This window comes from Aegilops tauschii, chromosome 6 (assembly GCF_002575655.3).
Source record: "Aegilops tauschii subsp. strangulata cultivar AL8/78 chromosome 6, Aet v6.0, whole genome shotgun sequence".
Lineage (NCBI taxonomy): Eukaryota > Viridiplantae > Streptophyta > Magnoliopsida > Poales > Poaceae > Aegilops > Aegilops tauschii.
In genome coordinates, this window is record NC_053040.3 from 216,120,769 (window position 1) to 216,143,380 (window position 22,612).

The 22,612-nt window shown below is 49.4% G+C and overlaps 1 pseudogene; it reads right to left on the reverse strand.

Annotated features, from left to right (window-relative positions):
- Positions 1–11,001: 11,001 nt before the first annotated feature.
- Positions 11,002–22,612, reverse strand: part of LOC141025977 (uncharacterized) — a 384,888-nt pseudogene continuing 373,277 nt past the window's right edge.

Sequence of the window (22,612 nt, forward strand, 5' to 3'; positions counted from 1 at the left end):
TATTTTATAGCATTTAAATGTCCAAATGCAAATAACATATGATTTAATCCAGTGACCTTATGATGTCCTAGAAAAGTGTGCAACATTTTTGTCAGAGGTTCTAGACCAAGGCAAAGATGATGAACATTTTAGAAGGGCATTTCAGGTTCATTGGAAAAGATTTTAGTAAACCCTAGTTGGATTTAGGGGGGTGCTAGGGGTTCTGTCATCCCCATTTCCAAATTTCTGAGCAAAATAAATATGATGCAACACCAGAGGCTAGCACTAGGCATTACCAGAACTAGGGATGTGACAACTTACCCCCACTAAACAAGAATCTCGTCCCGAGATTCAAGACGTGAGGTAAGAAGACAGAGGGAACGCTGATTCTCACAAACTTCATGATCCAATGTCCATCTCGAGGATGTTGATTCATTGCACCACCTTGATCTCGACGTCTTGCTTTGAGAACTACATCCAACATAACAACGAGAAGAAAGGGAGAATTGTAGAAGAATCGATTTTCTTGAGGTTTGAGCAACTTAGGATCATCTTAATGATCACAAGATCAACTCACGGAATGAGACGTAGAAACATCTCTGGAGCTGAGAGGCAAAACATGCATCAGGAGAGACGGAAGAAACAATTTGACGTGGGTTTCAAAGTAGCGAGGAAACAATTACCATGATCCCATAACGGGGCACCTTGGGGGAGGTGACTCGTAGAGTTATTCCCTTAAGTGGCAAAAAGAATTACTTTTGATCCATAGATCATTGAAACTCTTTATACCAGCCTGAGGCAATTCATAATGGATCGTTTGGCGGAGTACAAAGGGATGGCATACCTAGACTGGAATGAATGATGTGGACTACCTTGTTGAAGACAACGCAATGGATGATTTTGCTTATCATCGGAAATGGATGGAATCTGTGGTAGGACCACTTTGAAGATGATTCTAATCAGTAATTACTGAGAAAGGTACTCCATAGAAGATGGCACAATGGCGGTGCAAGCTGGGGACAAAATGCAAATGCTGGGAATGTTCCAACAATCATATCCGCCTGAGATTCAGATCTGGTTGGTAAAGGGGATATTTCAGACATCCACGTGCCTGAAAAAGGAAAGTTTGCAACACAACCGATGAGATGACGTTGCGAGATACTCGGGAGATGAACTACGATAGCAAGCTCCAAAACATGAGCCGGTTCTGCTACACACATGTGAGCACGCTGACCCAGACAAGCATGCCCCCATGGTAGTCTTACAATAAAACACTATCGAATTCTGGTTAGGATCCATCATCAGGGATTTTGAAGTCTTATGCAAGTCCATGGATTAGATCCCAACCATAGACTTCTTTTCCTTGAACAAGTCAATCAGTTGCTTGGTGTGCTAGGAAACACATATAGAATGGAGGCGGCCAACCTATCAAACCATAGAGTACTTCGCACATATGCGTGACTAACTTGGGATGATTCCAGAGGAAGCAAAAAAACAAGCTTTCTCGAATTCACGGCGGCAACTTACATCAAATGCACATGAATTAGAGGAAGTCACTCCTTTCATCCAAACGTATACCTCATGAGCGGAACATGAAGGAAATGCTTAAAAAGCTTCCAATGCTAGCTTTAATGTTCAACACGAGTCATGGAGAAGATAAGAATGTTGCTGATGGGCTCCACAACAATTTATCAAAATTCCAATGGAGATGGAATTCCACAACTATGTGAACAAGGTTATAGCATTGTTCGGACCCAAAAGATATAATGATGTATGCTTGAGGAAATAACCACGAGTAAGACAACATTATGAATATCATTGGTTCTAAGTTGATTTGACGATATAGCCCACACTCAAATCAAAGTTTGGACAAGACAATAGATCCAACAACTGATCATGATCAATCGATGAAGATATCATCTTTCTTCAACACACACACTCAAAAGATATCCATTTAGAATGAACTAAGTAAGGCAAAGCTTTATCTTCCAACTCTCCAAGTTGTTGTTTAGCTTAACCAACTAGCTCAGGGATATCCAACACAGATTCTTGGAGGATGGTTGGTTTAGCGAAAAACCATCATGATCATGAACTCAACATAGCGGTCAGGGAACAACCTGGTAATACTTCCGAGATGATATTCGGAAAATCACGAACCACCAATATATTACTAAGCTCGGAAACAATCTTGCTTTCCAGGGCAAGACGATATGATCAAGGGAGCGAGGGATTGAAACAATCCTAACTCGTTGATCGAAGGGTGCTCCAAAAATAAGGACCAGGTAGCACGATCAATCTTAGAATGATAACGCAACAACCAACACGCTAACAATGAATTATTGTGCATTAACTACCAAGCAACACGGTTGCTAGGAGTATTGATTTCACACATCATGATTCACTTGTCGGCATTCCGGTTGCGACAACACGGAACCGAGGAATGAAAAATGATGGCAAGAAGTATCACTGCATCAAGAACTCATGAGAGATGCTGCAATTCTCATGGCAATCCTGACATAAAGGTGGTAATACTCCGAGGTAGAACAGAACAAAAGCTGGATTGGCATTTTGATCTGCGGAATACAACTACTTTGACCAGTCCAAGAAATGGATGAGGTTCTGGAGTTTGTTTCTCCTAGTCATTCCGGAATATAATGGCTTGACGGACCACAAGAATAATAGGCATCGACGAACGAATGCACACATACCCTAGACTATCGATTGATAGACAATGGTCGGAATACAAGTGAAGAGTAACAACTCAAGGAACATATATCTTTCTGAGTTGTGGATGCTTAGATTAGTATGTCGAGCAAAGCTCAACATTTCTTCCAAATAACCCATGCAAAAAGGTAGAACTGGCAGATTCACAATGTAGAATGGGTAACTCATTAAGAGCACTCTGGTTGTGATCTTTTGGTTCAAAGAACTTCTGCCATTAGCAGTTCATGGTATTTGGAAGAAGGAAATACCATGGACCTCGAGGACTATCGCAAAGGTTACTAATATCCTAAAGGAACTAGCAAACACTATCAACATGAATGAGTAGGGTGAATCTCGGGTTCAAAACCCAGGAATAGAATGCCTACTAACTAAATGGCATCACGGGATGCTTTCGAGAATAATGGCCAGAATTATCACACTTGGGATACAAAGCATTACTAGATTACTGAGTGGTTCTCTAAGACGCCTATGGTCATAATAATGGCTTCAACATATATGCCGAGGCAACGGAGTACCTCAACTCGACGATTAGTGTGGTTAACCTGGCCCAAAGGAACACCGAGAATAGAAAGAAGAGATTTGCAAATGCATCAGACTATTTAGAAACCTGGGATGACTCGGACAGCATAACGGCCGTAAATGCTCAAAGATTTAAGACATCCTGCAGAATAGTGGCATAACCAATCAACAACATTATATTAAGGTTCTGAAATCAACGGTCAACACAAGGAAGTAGTAGGAACTGAAATGAGGCTTGTAACCATCAATCCTATAAGTCTACGGACTAGTAACATATGATCCTGATAGAAAGATGAGAAGCCTAGTTCTTAATCCCCGTAGAAGAGAAGAGGGTAACTCAGATCAGAAGGACATAAGGTAAAGGAGTAAAAAGAGCCTTACGTTCCCTTCCACAAACAATTCCCTTACATAACTAAAGAATTTCTAGACTCAACTTCGATCAGTTTGCTTGGTAATCCTACAGGCAGCCAGGCTCTGATACCAAAGCTGTGAGGACCCCGATTCTAAGTCACACCCATCTAGCATGTAACACATCATATCACTTTGTGGCCTCACGCACGGTATTCCCACGGTTGCCACCTTACCTGGCCCGGGACCGTTTGCGCCTTTTGGCTCACGTATATGATAGTGTCGCTAGTATCCATATGACAGAGAACCCGGGCCGACATGACTAGTCATGAACCCAAAGTGGCGCTAACATACGGGGACAGGCATACATGAACTGGCATCGAACATGTCGGTCATCAGCGTGTGAATCCTGGCTGTAGCAACTGGGCTAACAGGACTCCGGGAACCCGGGGATTTAGCAGGCTAGCAGGACTCCGGAAGTCACCGCGTGACATTTCCCTGAAGGGACAGGCACAGGAACGAAGTGGATCACATGCCAGCCAGTCTAAGTGTTCCGGAGCAGTAGTAACTGGGCTAGCAGGACTCCGGTAAACCGTGCTGTAGCAGACTACCATGGCTCCGTGGAAGCACCAGACTACATTTCCCCATAAGAGAGGCTACCAAGGATAAACAACTAGGTTTTCGGATCCCACACATACCAAGCATTTCAATCATACACACAATATGCCCGATATGTGTAAATACAACATGGCATCACAACAAAACTCTACAACTCAAGGTATTTATTCATTAGGCTACGAGCAACCAAGTATTACAAACATGGGTCTCATGACCCAACATACAGAGCATACAAGCAACAAACACATGCGGAAGCTTAACTTGTCTGAGAACAGACAACTATAAATGAAAAAGGCTGAGAAGCCTGACTATCTACAAGACCCTGCCGAGGGCACAGATCGTAGCTGAGGTAACAAGCTAAACGTCGAAGTCCACGCGGAACTACTAGTGAGACTGAAGTCTCTCTGCAAAAACATAAATTAAGCAAACGTGAGTACAAATGTACCCACCAAGACTTACATCAGAGCTACATATGCATCAGTATCAATAAAGGGGTGGTGGAGTTTTACTGCAGCAAGCCAGCTTTGACTCGATGGCTATCCTGAACTATGACTGCAAATAACTCTTTTGAGGTGGCGCACACGAGTCCACATATTCACCATATCAATACACCACGATGGATCCGCTCCCGTCTCCCTACGAGAATGCCATCCATAACACTCACGCTTATCTTGCGCATTTTAGAGTATCCACTTTCACTTGTCTATGAACTGTACAGGCAACCCATAGGTCCTTTACCGCGGACGCGGCTATTCGAGTAGATCATTTGTAACCCTGCAGGGGTGTACTTCTTCACACACGCTCTCGCCACTTTCACTTGTCTATGAACTGTACAGGCAACCCATAGGTCCTTTACCGCGGACGCGGCTATTCGAGTAGATCATTTGTAACCCTGCAGGGGTGTACTTCTTCACACACGCTCTCGCCACTTACCACCATGTACACGTCGTGTATCTTGGCAACCTTCAAGCGGAAGCCTGGCGAGGGAGTCGGCCACGACCTGACTAACCACACAAGTCTCTAGTCCATGTTTATCACCTATTCGGGTTCCATCCGCGAGTAGATCCGGCCGGGGTTTCGCTCACAACCCCAAACGATGTGTGCAGGGTTCCTGAGACACCAAATGGGCGCCTGGTACACCATACCACGGTGTATCTACCGCATCACAGCCCACCCCTAGGGTCAGCATGACGCACGGTCCAATACATATCCAAAAACACCAAAAACTAGTTGCAACTCCTGGGCAGAGATCAGGTTGATTAATAAGTCGAGAGAGCTTGGAGTGCCCGGAGCCCAATGTGTGGTAGTAGCTTTTCATGGATCACAAACATAGAACTCAGTTCCTGAGGATGGTTTCAATGAGACAACCCACCATGTACTCCTACATGGCCTCTCACCGATACCTTTACCAAATCGTGTTCACACACTTAGCTCACACACAGTAGGACATGTTCATCACCATTCCAATTCATTCCCGATGAATCAGACCTGACTCAACTCTAAGGAGTAGCAGGCATGACAAACAAGCATGAATGAGTAGGCACATCAGGGCTCAAACAACTCCTACCCATGCTAGTGGGTTTCATCTATTTACTGTGGCAATGACAGGGCATGCAGAGGATAAGGGGTTCAGCTACCACAACATGTAACAGTTGAATCAATGTTGTCCTAATGCAGTAAAAGAGAGAAGGAGCGAGAGACTGGGATTGTATCGGAATGAACAAGGGGGTTTTGCTTGCCTGGCACTTCCGAAGATAGTAATAGCTCTTCATCGGTGTCATCGATCTCATCATCGAAACCACGTCTACTGAGAGGGGACAATACCGGCAAACAAGGAAGAACACAATTAATGCAATGCAACAATATGATGCATGATCATGACATGGCAATATGAGTGTGTTGGGCTAATGAAACTACAACCAAATGGGTTTGAGCCATTTTGAACCAAAGGTTCAACCCCAAACTCATTTGTGATCTTAAATAGTGCTTTATCATGTTTTGCACTAAACAGCAAGTTAACTTGTCTAAACAAGCATGAAACCAGTACAGATGGATAGATTGGATTTTTCTGATCATTTTTCATATATAACTCTTTGCATTTGGAGTTACAGATTAATTTCTATGATTTTTAGAAGTTAGCACTATTTTCTGGAATTTCCTGAATAAGAATAAATCCAGAAAAGGCATTACTGCGTCAGCACTGCGTCAGCAGGTCAACTATGCGGTCCAGGTCAAACCTGACCAGTGGGACCCATTGGTCAGTGACCCAGTGTTAGTTAGTGGCACAGACATGTGGGTCCGGTCAACGACCACGTCAGTGAGGTCAACGCCGACACATGGGGCCACTGTGATTAAATTAACTTAAACAGAGGTTAAACCGTGGTTAGTTAAGGGCGTGGGGCCCATATGTCATCGACACGGGTCATAAACTAAACGCGATTAGCACCTAAACTAATGGTGCTACGTAAGCCACCGGAGTTTCGCCGGCGACGACCACGGCCGACGGTGGAGGTGCACCGTGCGCTCGCTACGGAGCACCATTCGATGCGCGGTTTGCTCCTATGGGTTCCTGGGAGTGCGGTGCATCAAAAGCAACAAGCGACAGCAGCTGGGGCGGCCGGAGATGACGGCGGCGAGCTCTAAGGCGGAGGCCGGAGTTCGGGTGAACTCGGGTTCGGTGTTAGGGAGCACGACAGGTGTCAAGGAGGGGTGCTACGGCCTCCTGGGGGTGCACTGAGCACGGCTGTGTGCTCGGTTGCAACTCTGGGCAACGGTGGCCACAGCAGCGACATGACCGACGGAGCCAAGATCTCGGGCTCGATGGCAATGTCGTTAGCGGGAGGGGAGAGAGCCGGGGAAGAGGGGGAATCGACGCAGCAGCTCACACCGGTTGCGACGGAGGCCTCAGCGAGCTCGGGGAGGCGCGGACGGCGGTGATCGGATCCTGAGGTGGAAGACGGTGGTGATGACGATGCTACGGTGCGCCCCGGCTCGCTTGGCTCGGTGGAGATGACGAGGACGACGTCGCAGAGCTTGTGGGCACGTCAGAGGGGCGAGGCGGAGACGGTGGCCACGGCAGCAACGAGCGGCGGCGACGGTAGCATTCGGCCACGGGAGAGAGAGAGAGAGGGAGGAAGGAGTGAGGTGTCCAGGGGCTTGGGGGCGTCTCCAGGCGCTCGGACGAGGGAGGGGGAGGAAGCAGGAGGTGGCGTCCGGTGCACGCGCGGGCGACACGCCTCTGCCTTCTAGCAGAGGGGGGAGACGACTAGCAGTTGCTAGTTGGCTGGGCCGGCTGGAGGAGCTGGGCCAGGGGGGCTGCCAGGTATGTCAGGTGGGTCTCTCTCTCTTCTTTTATTTGTTTCTGTTTTCTATTATTCTGTAACTTTAGGGTTTATTAAAAATACCTAGACATTCCCAAAAATCATGAAACTACTCATGCCTACTGTTTAGAGTATATCCAACGGCAAACATTTTAGTTTATGATTATTTGGACATCTAAAATATTTTATAGCATTTAAATGTCCAAATGCGAATAACATATGATTTAATCCAGTGACCTTATGATGTCCTAGAAAAGTGTGCAACATTTTTGTCAGAGGTTCTAGACCAAGGCAAAGATGATGAACATTTTAGATGGGCATTTCAGGTTCATTGGAAAAGATTTTAGTAAACCCTAGTTGGATTTAGGGGGGTGCTGGGGGTTCTGTCATCCCCATTTCCAAATTTCTGAGCAAAATATACATGATGCAACACAGAGGCTAGCACTAGGCATTACCAGAACTAGGGATGTGATAAGGAACCAGCCCCGCAACGACACTGCTCATGAAGAAGGGGTAAAGGTGCTTCTCGAAGCCTCTGGCTCGGCGGAGCCAGCCCAGAGCTCAATCTTCCCCTTCTAGTTGTTCTCCCCCGCTGTCAGTAGATGCGTGGCGGCGAGGTTCTTCTCTAAGAAATTGGGCGCGTCCAGAGCCGGCTCGTACCAGGCGGACGGCGAAGCGACCTTGACCTTTCGGGGCCCCGTTGGTCGCCGGCTTGGAAGGGAATTGAAGCAGATCTGGAGATTTTGGAAGCAAGAAGCGAGAAAGGGTTCTGGACAAAGACGAAGGAAAGCAATGAAGGCAAGCGTTGCCCGTGCCAGTCCTTTGTTAGACGGGCAGTTGCCGAGGCAGCGTGGGGAAGCGGAGACGCCCACGTCCAATCAATCGCCACGCGTCAAGCAAGGCCGCAGACTGTTGGGGCCCACGGCGCTCCGCACTTGCCCTTTGGCTTTGCCTCGAAGCCAAGTCCAAGCGTGCCTTGGGCCCAGGGGCTACTGTCGGCGTCCTGGGAATGGGGGTCCCCAGACTTGCCTGCCTACGGCCCACGGCGTGGCTCCACCAACGGCCCCGTACGGCCCATCGCGAGGGGCCAAGCCTCGCGAGGTGGACGACGCAAGACCTCCTAGGGGCAGCCTCACCAGGCTGGCTCGCAAGATGCGGAGAGATCAAGGCAAGGGGCATCTGCGAGGTTCCTGTGACGTAAGCCATGACGACCGGGGCCAGGCGGGCGCCAGCACACGCAGTGTCCTCATTTCCTCTTTGGTGCTAAAGAGGCAAGTGTAGGCGAGGAGTCCCGAGGCATCAGGCAAAGGTTGCCATATCGGTGCAACGAGACCAAGACCAGCAGGACGGCAGGACAAAGGTCACCATGGAGCCCAAGACAGCGTCACCACCAGAGCCTTTGGCAGGCGAAGACCACCTTTAGTCAGTATAACTTGTACTAGTTGTCTGCCTTCAAATTTGGCCGTTGTGGCATCCCTTCCCGCTCAATATTTGGGAAGAGGACCAGGGCCTCTATAGATAGGACTAGCCACCATCGTAGCAAAGGATGGATCATTCAGATCATCCCCATCCACACAAGCTCACCAAGCACAAGAGCACCTCTCCTCAGGAGGTTGTTCTTCCGTTGTAACTATTCATCCTCTGCCCAAGAAGCAATCCACCACACCACACTGGAGTAGGGTATTACACCACATCGGTGGACCGAACCAGTATAAACCTTGTGTCCCTTGTTCTATGGGCTCAACGCGCTAAGCCTTGAAATCACGGTGAGGGTGAGAGCTGGAGGGAGGAGAGATCTTCGTGCGCACCCCAGTGTTCGAACCTCAAGGGTTTTGTCAGAACCTGAAATCCGACAACGCTGCATAAGCATGGCAGGCGGTGGATCAAGGAGCTACCGGTAGTTCTCTGGTCCCTCAGAAGGACACCGAACCGAGCTACCGGGCAGACTCCCTTCTCCCTGGTCTACGGGGCAGAAGCGTTTATCCCCATAGAACTCATTTACGGGTCGCCTCAAGTGCTTGCCTACGATGAAGTAGTGCAAGATCAGCACTAGCGTGATGACGCTGTGCTACTTGAGGAGAACCGTCTCCTGGCTGCTACGCGTGATGCACGCTATCAGCAAGCCCTGCGTCGCTATCATAGCCGCAGGGTTCACGCCCGGTGTTTTGAGGAAGGTGACCTTATCCTTAGGCGCGTTCAGTCCGCCAAGGGTACAAACAAGTTGTCACCGAAGTGGTAAGGCCCTTACTGGGTAGTACGAGTCGCCAGACCTGGCGTAGCCCGTCTGGAGACCGGATATGGGATTCAATTGCAAAACTCATGGAATATTGAGCATATCTGCAAGTTCTACCCGTAAGGCGCGGCTGTCAGGCCCTGCCCAGCAGGCACCCTTTTGTACAGGCCTTGCCTCAGCTACATGTAACCCCTTCTACAAAGCCAGGGCGATGACCCTGTGCAAGAGAAAATAAAGAAGCGCTATGGGGGGCCCGACCAAGATTGCATGCATGAGCATTCCAAGATCACTGCATAAACATTTCATGAGCATTTGCATATGCATATAGATAGGATCGCATCCTGCATTCATTCTCATCTGCATGAAGCTGTAGGCTCCTGCCGTGAACTTGGCTTTGACAAGGAGTTGAGAAGATTGTCCGGCACTGCGATCCCAGGCAAGCCAAACAGATTAAGTTCTACCTCTTGCCCATTAGTGTCCTGTAAGCTATAACTTGTGCATAAGAAAACCTCGCCACTCTTTTGAGACTTAGGTGCTCCCATCCCTGACTCAAATGCTGCTTCGGTCAGGATGGTTGCAGTTGGCGGGGGGCTGGTCCCTTTGTCTGTTGCCCCGCAGCACTCTGGCAGACAAAAAGGGTGCTGGCAGGATAGCCTATCAGGGAAAACTCATTTATTTACATTAAAGAGGCATCTCACCTCTGCATGGACATACACATGCACGGGTTCCCGGCAAGGTTCATCTTTTTCATTAATTTGCTGATACAAGTACAAGCATTACAGAACACAAACATGGACTCGAGATCTTACGTTATTTGAATTAAAATTTGGCAAGTACCGACAGATTTATGATCGAAAAAAGATAAGTGCCCCGTAATGCCCTTTCTTGTCCCTCTCCTCCTAGGCACGGCCGTCGAAGGTGAGGATGGCAAAAGGAGCGCGTGGGCAGAAGCCCGGACTGCCCCCCTCAGGCTCGAGGAGGTAGCCCGGCAGGAACGAGAGCACCGGGGAACGCCCCGATGGAAGGCACGGCAGAGGCGACCTTGTCGACCACCGCCACCAGGGCCAGCAGGGCTCGGCAGGGCTAACGGAGCTGCAGTCCAAGAGGAAGCCTGTCGGGGTCACCTAGAGGACTACTGGAGGAGCCCATGAGCACCATCCGCACCTCTGCATTCAACTCCCCGGCAAATCGCATTGCCGAGAAGGAGATGCGGATGCAGATGATGGTGCTGCCGCGTGATGAAGATGGTGCGGGCGGCGATCAGCCGGAGTCAGAGTCGTTGCCCTCCCGCCCGTTGCCATCATCATCGCCGTCACAGTCCTCCTCGTCGCTTTCGCTCGAGGAGGAGCTTTTGTCGTCGGTAGAGCTCTCGGTGCAGCACCCTAAGCGACCACCCGAGCGCCCGAAGATCTTGACGGAGAGCAAGCCGCTCTCCGTTAATTTGAACTGGAGAACGTGCCCCTCCGAGAAGCCATGGGCACAGGCGAAAGCCTTCCAGCCACGGCGGAGGTACATTACATGAGGGGCAGGTAAGTCGACATCAACCCACATGCTTCCATTACCACAACCCCTCATGTGCAACCTCAGAGCGCGTGGTTGGTCGAGCTCCATCTCTCGCGCAAAGGAAGTCGGGAGGCGAAGATGAACACACAGGGGCTTGTACAGCTTGATGATGAACTCCCGAGGTTGGTCCCCGACGTGGACTTCCATCGAGGGAGGAGCCACCGGTGGGGCTGCAGCCAAGGCGCCGCCCCGCCATCCTCGTCCTCAAGCACCACGGTGACCTCGACCTCGTCCCCTTCCTCCTCCCCTCACGGTGGGCTCCACCAACACAGGATCCGGTGGAGGAGGGAGGCGAGTAGAAGCCCTCGTCGCCGCCACTGGGGCGCCGCCGTGCCCTCATCCTCTCACCATGACTGGAAGGGAAGGATCGCAAAGAAGAAGAAGAAGAAGAAGAAGTGTGTGCGGAGAAGCACTACCCTCGCCCCTTTTTATAGGAGGGCGAGGCGGGGGACTGGCTCCTCACACAGGAAAGGACCACCCCACTCCTCCAATACGGCCTCTCTGTGCCTTCTGTGGCTCTGAGAATCAAGGCCGACCCTCTGCTCCAACCATCGGCGCCCTGTTTTTAGCCAGAGCACTCCTCCTCGTGCCCTCCGTATCCACCACCTACCACGCCCAATGCATGAAGAACACGTGGCAGGTGCGTGTGGTACGGGAGGCAAGTAGGATGGCGGTTTCTGCCCCATGATCGTGGGACGTGGGCAATCCACGGGCCACGATTGAAGTTTTCCGCAGCGTTACATACGATGTGCGGGTAAATCGGAAACTGACTCAAGCCCAAGATCAGTGAAGAAGCAAAGAAGACCTCAAGAGACCAGCCTCTTCAGCACCCTCGCCTGCGCACTTATTAGGCCCTACCCTGACGATGCTCGGCAGCGCGTTCGGTGCAGGCCTAGGGGCTTCTATCGGTCCAACAAACCCTGGGTCTGTTGCCCAGACTGTGCACAGGAACGGGAAAAAGATTGAAGCACCAACCCAAGTTAGAGTACAAGGGACTAAGAGATTCAAAGGACCAACATGCAGATCAGAGAGACCAAGATCGAGCTAGAGAAGCAAAATACCATCACAGGAAAGGCCTCCTTTGCCGGGCAGGCGAGCTTGGCAAAGGGCGAGGCCACACCCAGAAGCAGACAACCAAGGCGTCCCGGCAGGGCCTGCCGGGACTCATGGAGACAAGACCACCTCACCAACTACTCCGCCAAGACCCACGTCGTCGATCAATGCGGTGTCAAGCCGCAAAGTGACTAAGTGGCAGCCATTCGCCACATTGTAGCCTCTCCCTACAGGAAATACCCACAGATGATAGCCGTCCTGCAGTGTGTCAAGCGAGCAGGCGTGGAGCTCGCGAGATGGCCTGGCAAGCCTTGCCGGGCAACCAATGATGTGATGTTGAGCGGTGCATTTAATGGGCCCTGTCAGCCCGCAGAGTTAGGTATGATAGCATAGTTTGCTATCTTATCAGTGCATAATGACTACTTTGCCATTGTGGTAACCCTTTGATCTATAGAAGGAGGCCATGGCAACTGTAGAAAGGGATAGAAAGTTGGATAACTCACTCTCCCATACGCGCGTAGCCACTACTGCCTTGAGGCAACCCCTGCCGGGCAAGTGTACTATGCTCCACCACCACCTTTCCACCATCAATCTACCAAAGCAGGAGTAGGGTTTTACACCCCACAGCGGCCCAAACCTGTGTAAAAATGCCTGCGTGATCTCTATCATGCTGTCCCACGCACGTCTGCTCGTTGTGCAACACGATGTCCCCCTGCCGAACCAGCAAGGGGCCTTCTGGTCCCATAGGTGGCCGTGGGTTCCCGCGATAGTGATTCAGATGCATTTCCCTAGTGTGGAAGCCACCAACAACACTGCGGAATATGAAGGACTGCTTGCCGGCCTCAGGATTGCGGTGGAGTTGGGAATCAGAAAGTTGATCGACCGTGGAGACTCGCAGCTTGTAGTGAAGAAAGTAAACAAGGATTACCAGAGCCTGTTGATGGAAGTGTATGTGGATGAAGTGAGGAAATTGGAAGGACACTTTGATGGTTTGAAAACAGAGCACATTCCCCATGCGGAAAACAACATTGTTGATCAACTGTCAAAGTGTGCTGCCGAAAAGCTACCTATGGAGCCAGGGAATTTTGTGCTCCATTTAAATCAACCAATAGTCACCCCCATCAACGAGAGCCAAAAAGAGAAGAAAGATAAGTACCAGAAAATATTTTCCGGTAGAGCTTGCCAAAGCCGCCGATGAGAATGTTGCCGGGAATAGTGAAGTGCTTTCGGTGTGCAGTGGCCTCAAGCAGGGTCTCAGATTCTCGAGGTTAGGCTCCCGCAGCCAAAGAAATGCCTTTAGTCCATGTTGTCGAGCCATAAGCTCCGGCATGGGCCCAACAGATAGTTCAGTTTCTCCAAACATGAGAACTTCCCGAGGAACAAGAACAAGCTGAGAAAGTAACCCGTGAATCAAGTATGTATTAGTTTGTGGACAACATCCTATGTAGAAAGAGACCAAATAGAGTGAAATTGAAGTGCGTTTGCTGGGAAGATGGACTGAATTTGTTGGCGGAAATACATGGAGGCATATGTGGTTCTCATATAGGATCAAGAGCCCTTGTTGGAAAGGATTTTCGACAAGGTTTTTATTGGCCCACTGCCCTCCAGGATGCAACTGAGCTAGTAACAAGATGTGAAGCATGCCAGTTCCATTCGAAGAGTATACATCAACCGACACAAGCCCTCCAAACAATTTCTATCTGATGGCCTTTTTCGGTCTGGGGGCTCGATATCTTGGGCCTCTTCCCCCGTTATGCTGCGGGCTTTGATTTCTTGTATGTTGCCATCAACAAGTTCACAAAGTGGCCTGAAGGAGAGCCAGTGAGAACGGTAACTGCACAGCCAGCTATCAAATTCTTGAAAAGGACTAGTTCATCATTACAGAGTTCCCAACAGGATCATCACTAACAACGACACATAGTTCATGAGTCGCACCTTCATGCAGTTTATCCATAGCCTTGGAAGCAATGTATGCTTTATCTCCATCACTCACCTGAGAAGCAATGGGCAAGTAGAAAGGACAAATGCTAAAGTGTTGCGCGTCCTCTAGACAAGAACATTTGACAGGCTGCACAAGTGCGGGAGGCATTGGATTGACGAGTTGTCGGTGGTTCTTTGGTCGATCAGAACGAGGCCAAATCGAGCTACTGGCCAAACACCCTTGTCCTTAGTCTATGGTGCAGAAGCGTTGTTACCCACGGAACTCATATATGGGTCACCTCGAGTACTTGCCTACGACAAAGTAGAGCAAGAGCAGCTCGACATGACGATGCCATGCTCCTTGAGGAAGATCGTCTCCAGGTGGCTGTGCGAGCTGCACGCTACCAGCAGGCCTTGCAGCGCTATCATAGCTGCAAGGTTCATGCTCGAAGCCTTGAGGAAGGCGACCTTGTCCTTCAGCGCGTTCAGTCCGCCAAGGGAGCACACAAGTTGACACCGAGTGGGGGGCCCTTATCGGGTAGTATGAGTCACCAGACCTGGCGCAGTCCGCCTGGAGACCGACGATGTCATTCGTGTGCAGAACGCATGGAATATTGAGCATCTTAGCAAGTTCTACCAGTAAGGCACCATTGCTGGGCCCCGTCCCAGCAACCCCTTTTATACAAGCATAGTCCCAGAGACTTGTAACCCTTTGTACAAAGCCAGGAGCAGATCTTGTGCATATCTAAATAAAGCTAAGTGTTCCACAAAATTTTATGCGTATTTACTATGTATCAATGCATAATATATGATGTGCTTTACACTGGCTCAAATGAAATGGCTAACACACTGCCAAGGTCTCCGCGCTACCTTTTCTCTTCTTTCTTTTTCTACAAAGACAGAAGGATTCTTCGCATACAAGTTTCCAAGGGAGGGATGGTGAAGGGTATTAGATGGCTTCTGACGCGATTGACGTTCATTTCATACTATAAGAAGTGCAACAAAGAAAGATAACTTGAAGATTTTTAAACTAAAGGTTCATTATTTACATCCTAGAAATTCCTCCTTGCGCGGGTCCTCTATTCGTATGAGAAACCTGCATGCAAAGGAATCTTGGCGTGTTTCGTTTCACGCTCCAGTTCTGCCTTGAGTCCGCACGACGGGATCCATGCAAGCTACGTTTGAGACCGACAAGTTGCTTTGCCAGTGGTTGGTCCCCGGCAAGCTTCCGAACAACATAGGGTACTAGGATGAAAATCATACAAAAACGGAGCCAAGCAAGGAGGATAATATTCATTTATTTGAGCACATCGAATAAGGAACATTTCTTGAAAAACGAAAAGTGCTTGATAATGCTTTTCTTGGCCCCCTCTGTCGGTGTCAAAACCGGTCGATCTCGGGTAGGGGGTCCCGAACTGTGCGTCTGAGGATCGAAGGTAACAGGAGACAAGGGACATGATGTTTTACCCAGGTTCAGGCCCTCTTAATGGAGGTAATACCCTACTTCCTGCTTGATTGACTTTGATGAGTATAGGGGTTACAAGAGTTGATCTACCTCGAGATCATAATGGCTAAACCATAGATGACTCGCCTGAATGATTATGATTGCCTCTACGGACTAAACCCGAATTTATATAGACACCGGAGGGGGCTAGGGTTGTACAGAGTCGGTTTACATAGAAGGGAAACTACACGTCTGGCCGCCAATCTTGCTATCCACGCAACCGAGAGTCCCATCCGGACACGAGGGAAAACCTTCTATCTCATATCTTCACATCCCATCAGTCCGGCCCATGTCACATAGCCCGGATGCCCGAGGACCCCCTTATCCAGGACTCCCTCGGTAGCCCCGGAACTCGCCTTCAATGACGACGTAGTATCCGGCTTTATGTCTTCGGCTTTGCAAGGCCGGTTCTCCATTACACTTCGGTTTGACGATAATCCGGCTCCACATTAAATATCATATTCTATTGATTCTTTCCTGTCGTCGCCTCGGCTTCCACATGTCGGATGAATGCGAATGGCCTAGGAGTGTTTTTTACAAATAACCCCTCGACCGCGCAGGGAAGGCGTCAATTTAAGGAGATTGGATCTCAGATGCCATTCCACACCACGCGAAATCCTTAGAACTCGCCATAGGAAACTGTCCAAACATGGCTGGCACTCCTGGCTCTTCCTCACGCCCCCACGGCCTCCAAGAAGGCGACTCGGAAAGCTGCTCAATATCCCGTGCCCATCTAAAGAAACTTCAAACGCAGGGATATCTTCCTCCCGCGGATCTAGTCTCCGTTCGGGCTGGATTAACTTCCCACAATGGCGAAGCCCTGGCGGAGAATTTCCCCAATCCTTCTAAAGAGGAGCGGGTGTGCTTCGTTTCCTTCCTTTTGAGGGGCATAGGATTTCCTATCCACCCGTTCCTTAGAGGTCTCCTGGAGTATTACGGCCTCCAACTGCACAATCTAACGCCAGGCTCCATCCTGCATATCGCGGGCTTCGTTACTCTTTGTGAGATGTTCCTAGGCTGTGAGGCTCATTTCGATCTATGGCGGAAATTTTCCTGCCTCGTCCCCCGCTCCCAAAAGGGATCTATATTCGAGGTGGACGGCGTCGTGATATGGTGCATAGCCAGGACAGGATACATGTGCGGCACTCCGAAGAAGGCATCCGAAGAGTGGCCCTCAGAATGGTTTTATATTGAAGACGTCGTTCTGTCGGACCCAATCCGGCGCGGTCTTCCTAAATTCTCTAGCGCTCCCTTAAAGAAGCGCGCCAGCTCGCGTCCCCGAAGCCTTGAGGAAGAAGACAGTGCGGAGGTCGAGAGGCTAGCAAGCAAGATCAGAGTATTTCCAACTCCGGGCAGTCTATAATCGAGGTAATGGCAATTTCAATAACGCGATGCATTCAGCCGCTCCAATCTAGGAGTTTTCCTATGTGGCATTAAAACGGGGAGGACGATGCATCCCGTTGCCTATGCAAGGGTCCGGATAATTTTGCCGCCCTGGCCACCATCTTAGCTGACCTTTTCAAAGGGGAGAAGGAAGACTTCACTCGCTTGAAATGTCGGGAAGGTTTTTTTATATATAACCCCATCAACTGGGTGAGTTTTCCGATTATTGGCCTTACTCAACCTTTTTCTAGAGTTATGCTAGTCAAACTTAATCCGGCTACTTTTAATAGGAATGGAGAAAGGTCGTCTAGGGGATCTACAGCCCCGCTCCGCAGCCAGAGGACCATGTTCGAGACCTGAATCCCGGATATGAAGAAGATCCGGATATATCCATAGAACTTAAGGAGGGAGTCTTTTATCGGAGAAGCTACGATGGCATGGGAGTGGCTATTATAGCCGACTACCCCGGCCTTCTCCCCTCCTTCCATGTAAGTACTGAGGAGACGTCTTCTCCAAAAGAGTTTCCACATTGCACCTCACCCACCGCACTGTCTCATGCTCCAAAGGGGCGGCGCTCGTCTCGCCGAGCTGTATCAAAGGCGTCCTCTAAGAAGGCGACGCTCGCGTTGGGCGAGTCTTTGAAAAGAAGGGCAAATGGTTATTCTACCGAGCCCCTGCCTTCACCAAAGAGGTATAGTTTTTAACACGCACTCGGTGGACAGACCGAATTGTGACATTTTCCGCTGGGCCATTTTGTAGGAAGAGCATACGCCGGACTATATCCGAGGACCTCGTCGGCCATGCATCGACCAATCCAGCCCCGAACCCTACCATAAGGACTAGGGTTGATAGGGGCAAAATGTCAGATTGTCATCTCCAAGAGGATTCGGATAATGTGCTCGTTACCAATTCCGAAGTGGAGACCATGATGAATCATCGGCGGCGGAAAGAGGCCATGTGCAACCCAAGTTTTACCAAAGAGGCGTTCAATGCCCTCAGCTCTGCGGATGCATATATCCGAGCTACTCGGGATGGACTTGCCGGAGCCACTCACCAGCTTTCAAAGGATATGCAGGTACGGACTTTTGTGTAGATTCAATAATCCTGTGCCAGTAGCCCCCGAGACTTGAAGCAGTTGGGCCAACTGATTTAAGGGTCGTTGATATTATCAGGTACTCGCGGTGAAAAATAAAACACTATCCAAGGAGCTTGAAGAATGTCGGACCAAGGTAACTGTTGCCACCACCGAACTGGAAAATTTTAAGAAATCCAAGAAGGCTCCAGATGGTAAGCACAATAGTATCCGAAAAATACGATTCTGTGCTAAGAATGATTTTTGAACATTCATTGTTTTGTTTACGGCAGCAGGATCGGCAGATCAGTTGGAGGAGAGGCTAAAGGCTGCTCAGGCGGACAAGCAACATGCCGAAGGGCAAGAAGCTGCTGGTCAACGTGTATTAACACGGACCATTAATGAGAAGAACAAACTATAGGATGCCAACATCAAGCAAGCCGAGGAGCTCAGGACATAAGAGCCCAGCTGTTGGATGACTTGAAGGAGAACCGAAAGCTGAAAGGCGGCATATTTAGTATATCCCTAAACCTAACTTTCATAAGATCCCCTGATGGAAAAAATTTATGAGATTTGTTCCTATAGGTTTCTTAACTGGGCGGCCCGAAGGGGAAGTGTCCGGATTTCAAGGCGACTTGATGCAAGAGCTATCCAAAGTGCACGAGCGAGCTCGGAAAGCAATGAGGAACATGGCTAAGGCTTTATGGCTATCCGATTATCCTCCAGGAATGATGGGGGGGCTCGCGGAGTTATTCAAGGGAGCTCGTCTTCGTTTTGAGTTATGGAAGGCATCAGCATGTTGAGAAGGTGCACGAGAGGCCTGGGCCATGGTGAAAACGCGGTACACCGGACTTGATCCAAATCATATGGACCGGTTCGGACCACGGGGACCAGACGGACAAGAAATTCCGGTTAGCTTGGTGTATGATCAAGTAAAGATAGCCGCCAAATTCTCACAGCAGGAATGTAAACTAGATAGCCTGATAGATGGCATAGATAAAGAGTAGGCATGTGATTTCATGTAACAATACACTTTATCATCAAACTTATCTCTGGCCGAATTGTAAAATATTTTCATGGCAGACCTTCCGCTTTGACCTCCAAAACCCAAGGGTTGGAGTGTTTCCTAATACTATACCTGTGGGAAACACCAAGTATGTTCGGAAACCAGGCAATCTGGCCATAGTGCGTAAATAGACAAACTGTATTCGGAGAGCTAGGTTATATTACTTTTTAACGTAAGAAACATCTTCCAGAGAGAATAGTTCCGTTCAGGGTTCCTCTCCCTGAGCCAGCATGCCTTATGTATACATGCCTAAGTTGTGGTGCGAAAGAATCACCGAAGCCTTTATATTTTGATAGTTTATATTGCACGAAGGTAGTTCGTCATTTGTCCGCTGACCAATTATTCCCTTAAGAACGCTAGCTTTCGGCTTCACCCGTCTGAGGTACATGTCCGGATGACCCGGTTGTAACAATCGCAGAGGTGCTCCCTTTATGCCCTAGCCGAACAAGCGGGAACGTAGGGCATAAGCACAGGAGCTAGGCAACCCAACTTGGCAAAAACTTAAGTCATAGAGGTGCATATAATGGCAAAGACAGGACGTATGTGAGAAAGTAACATATATATGGTGAGCTTTATGCTCAAAATAATAAGCTTCTATTGAGAGAAGCCCCCAGTTATGATGGGGTGTGTACATTTAAGGATGCATACCCCTCAAGTGTGCGGCTTACCCGAACACACGCTAGAAATCATAAAGAGAAAACGAAAAAAGAGGAAAAAGGAGAAAAGGAGAAAAAGGGAACGAACAAAGGTATGTGTCCGGACTCAGGCATAGAATCTTCGGAGTCGAGCAGCGTTCCATGGGTTCGGCTCTAAGCGATTATCCGATGCATTGTGAAGGCGATAGGATCCTCAAGTGAGAACTTCTGAAGGGACCCTCCCATTTGGGCTTGAGCTTGTCCTTTTTATTCTCTGGTAGGCGTAGAACGAGTTCACCGACATTATAAGTCTTTGCCCGCACTTCTCTGCTTTGGTATCTTTGAGCTTGTTGTTGGTAGAATGCGGAACGGGCTTCTGCAACGTCGTGCTCCTCCTCCAGGCCATCTAAGTCGTCCTGCCGATCGAGCTCGGCCTCTCTCTCCTATACATGCGCGCTCGAGGTGAGTCATGAATAATATCATAGGGCAAGACAGCCTTTGCGCCGTACACCATGAAGAATGGTGTGTATCCGGTCGTGCGATTGGGCGTGGTCCGCAGCCCCCTGTCACATCCTAGCTAGTTCATGCATTAGAGTGTTGCATCATGTCTACTTTTCCAGAAACTTGAAATGGGGATGCCAGAAACCCCCAGCACCCCCCTGAACACAACTAGGGTTTACTAAAATCCTTTTCAACGAACCAGAAATGCCCTCCATAAATGTTCACCATCTTTGGTCCTGGCTAAAACCTCTGCCAAAAATGGTTTCATATTTTTGGAGGCTATTCTGGATTTTTCACCAAGCCATAAGTTTTCGCATTTGGGCAATTTAAATCCTATAAATATTTTAAAATGCCCAAATAATCTTGAAGGTATTTTTAGGCTGCTGAGAATATTTTCAAAGGTGCCTCTGAATATTTTCAGGATTTTCCTAAATGGAATAGTATTTCTACTATTTCAAAACATAGAACAGAAACAAATAAAAAGGAAAACAGAAAGCAGAGAAGAAACTTACCAGGCAGCCCACCTGGCGGCCCAGCACTGTGCTGGCCCATGGCCAGTCAGCTGCTTGCTCCCGCTAGAGCAGGCAGAGAGGTGACGCCGGCGTGCGCGAGCTCGCCACGGCGCCACCTGCTTGTCGCCTCGCCCGTGGACGAGCTGGACGACGTCCACGTCGCGCCCCCGAGCCCCTGGACACCCCCATTCGCCCCCTGCACCTCTCCCTCGCCTTCCTCCACAATGGCCGACGCAGCCGCTGCCACCTCACCGGCGTAGCCGTAGCCACCGCCGTCTCCGCGTCACCTGACCGTGTCTAGTAGCTCCGCCGTCGCCTTCTCCTTCGAGCAAGTCGAGCCCCGAGCGCCCGCTTGCCCCGAAGTCACTGCTTCGACCTCGCCTTCACCGCCCACCGCCGGAGATCCCCTTCGCTGTCACCACCGCAGCAGTTCGTCCCCGACAGCACCGCCTAGCTCATCGCCTCTGCCGTGAGCTTCTGCCCCTTCCCCATCCTCTCATTCTTGCTGCCGCCCTTTGCTTCGACCGTAACCAGCAGCACCGCACACGCCGCCGCACGAGCTCGTCGCCGACGAGGCCCCGGTGACCAAATGGTCCAGTGCATATGTCTGTCATCTTCGTGAGCACTTGCAGCACCCGTAGAGACTAACCATTGATCCTCCCGTGCACCGTGTCGTCGTTTTCGTCGGCACCCGAACTCCGGCGGCCACTAAAGAGCTCGCCGCCGTCGACTCCGGCCACCCCAGGCCCAACCACGGCCACCAACGGACGCGCCGTTGCGTCAGCTACCCGTAGAGCCCAACGACGCCTCGAACGGTGCCCCATAGAGCAAACCCGAGGCACAGGAGCGCCGCTGACCTCGCCGGCGGTTAGTGTTAGGCCCGTTGACGAGGGGTTTGACTCCCCTGGGCCGCTGACATGTGGGGCCAGCCCCTGTTAAATACCTATTTTAGGTTAATTAAAATAGGATTAGCCCCATGACACTGACAGACGGGTCCCACCGTTCAGGTTTGACCTGGACCGCACAGTTGACTTTCTGACGTCATCATGACACACTGCTGACGCAATAAGTAACTTAATTATTGGAATTAATCTTATACAGGAAATTCCAGAAAATATCACAAACTTCAAAAAATCAGAGAAAATAATCTAGAGCTCAGAATGAAAAGATTTATATATGAAAAATGATCAGAAAAATCCATTCTATCCATCTGCACTGGTTTCATGCATGTTTAAGCAAATTAACCTGCTGTTTAATGCAGAACAGGATAAAGCACTAACATGGGCCATTTCTGAACTTGGAATTTGAATCTTTGATTCAAAATAGTCCAAACCCATCTGGTCTTAGTTGCATTAGCCCAATACATCCACTTTGCCATGTCTCATGCATGCATCACATTGTTGCACTTGCTTAGTGTTGATTATGCTTCGTTGTGTTCATCAGGTAGGTCCTGCCTCCGAGGATATTCACGAGTATCCAACTGAAGGGCAGTATCCCATCACCACTCCGTCAGGCAAGCAACCCATTGATCATTTCGATACAAACCCATCTTCTCGCTTCTGCTCTCATTTAGTGCATTAAGACAACGCGATTCAAACTGCTGTGTGTTGCGGTAGTTGAACCCACTTTCCTTTGCATGACCTGTCATTGCCATAGTAACTA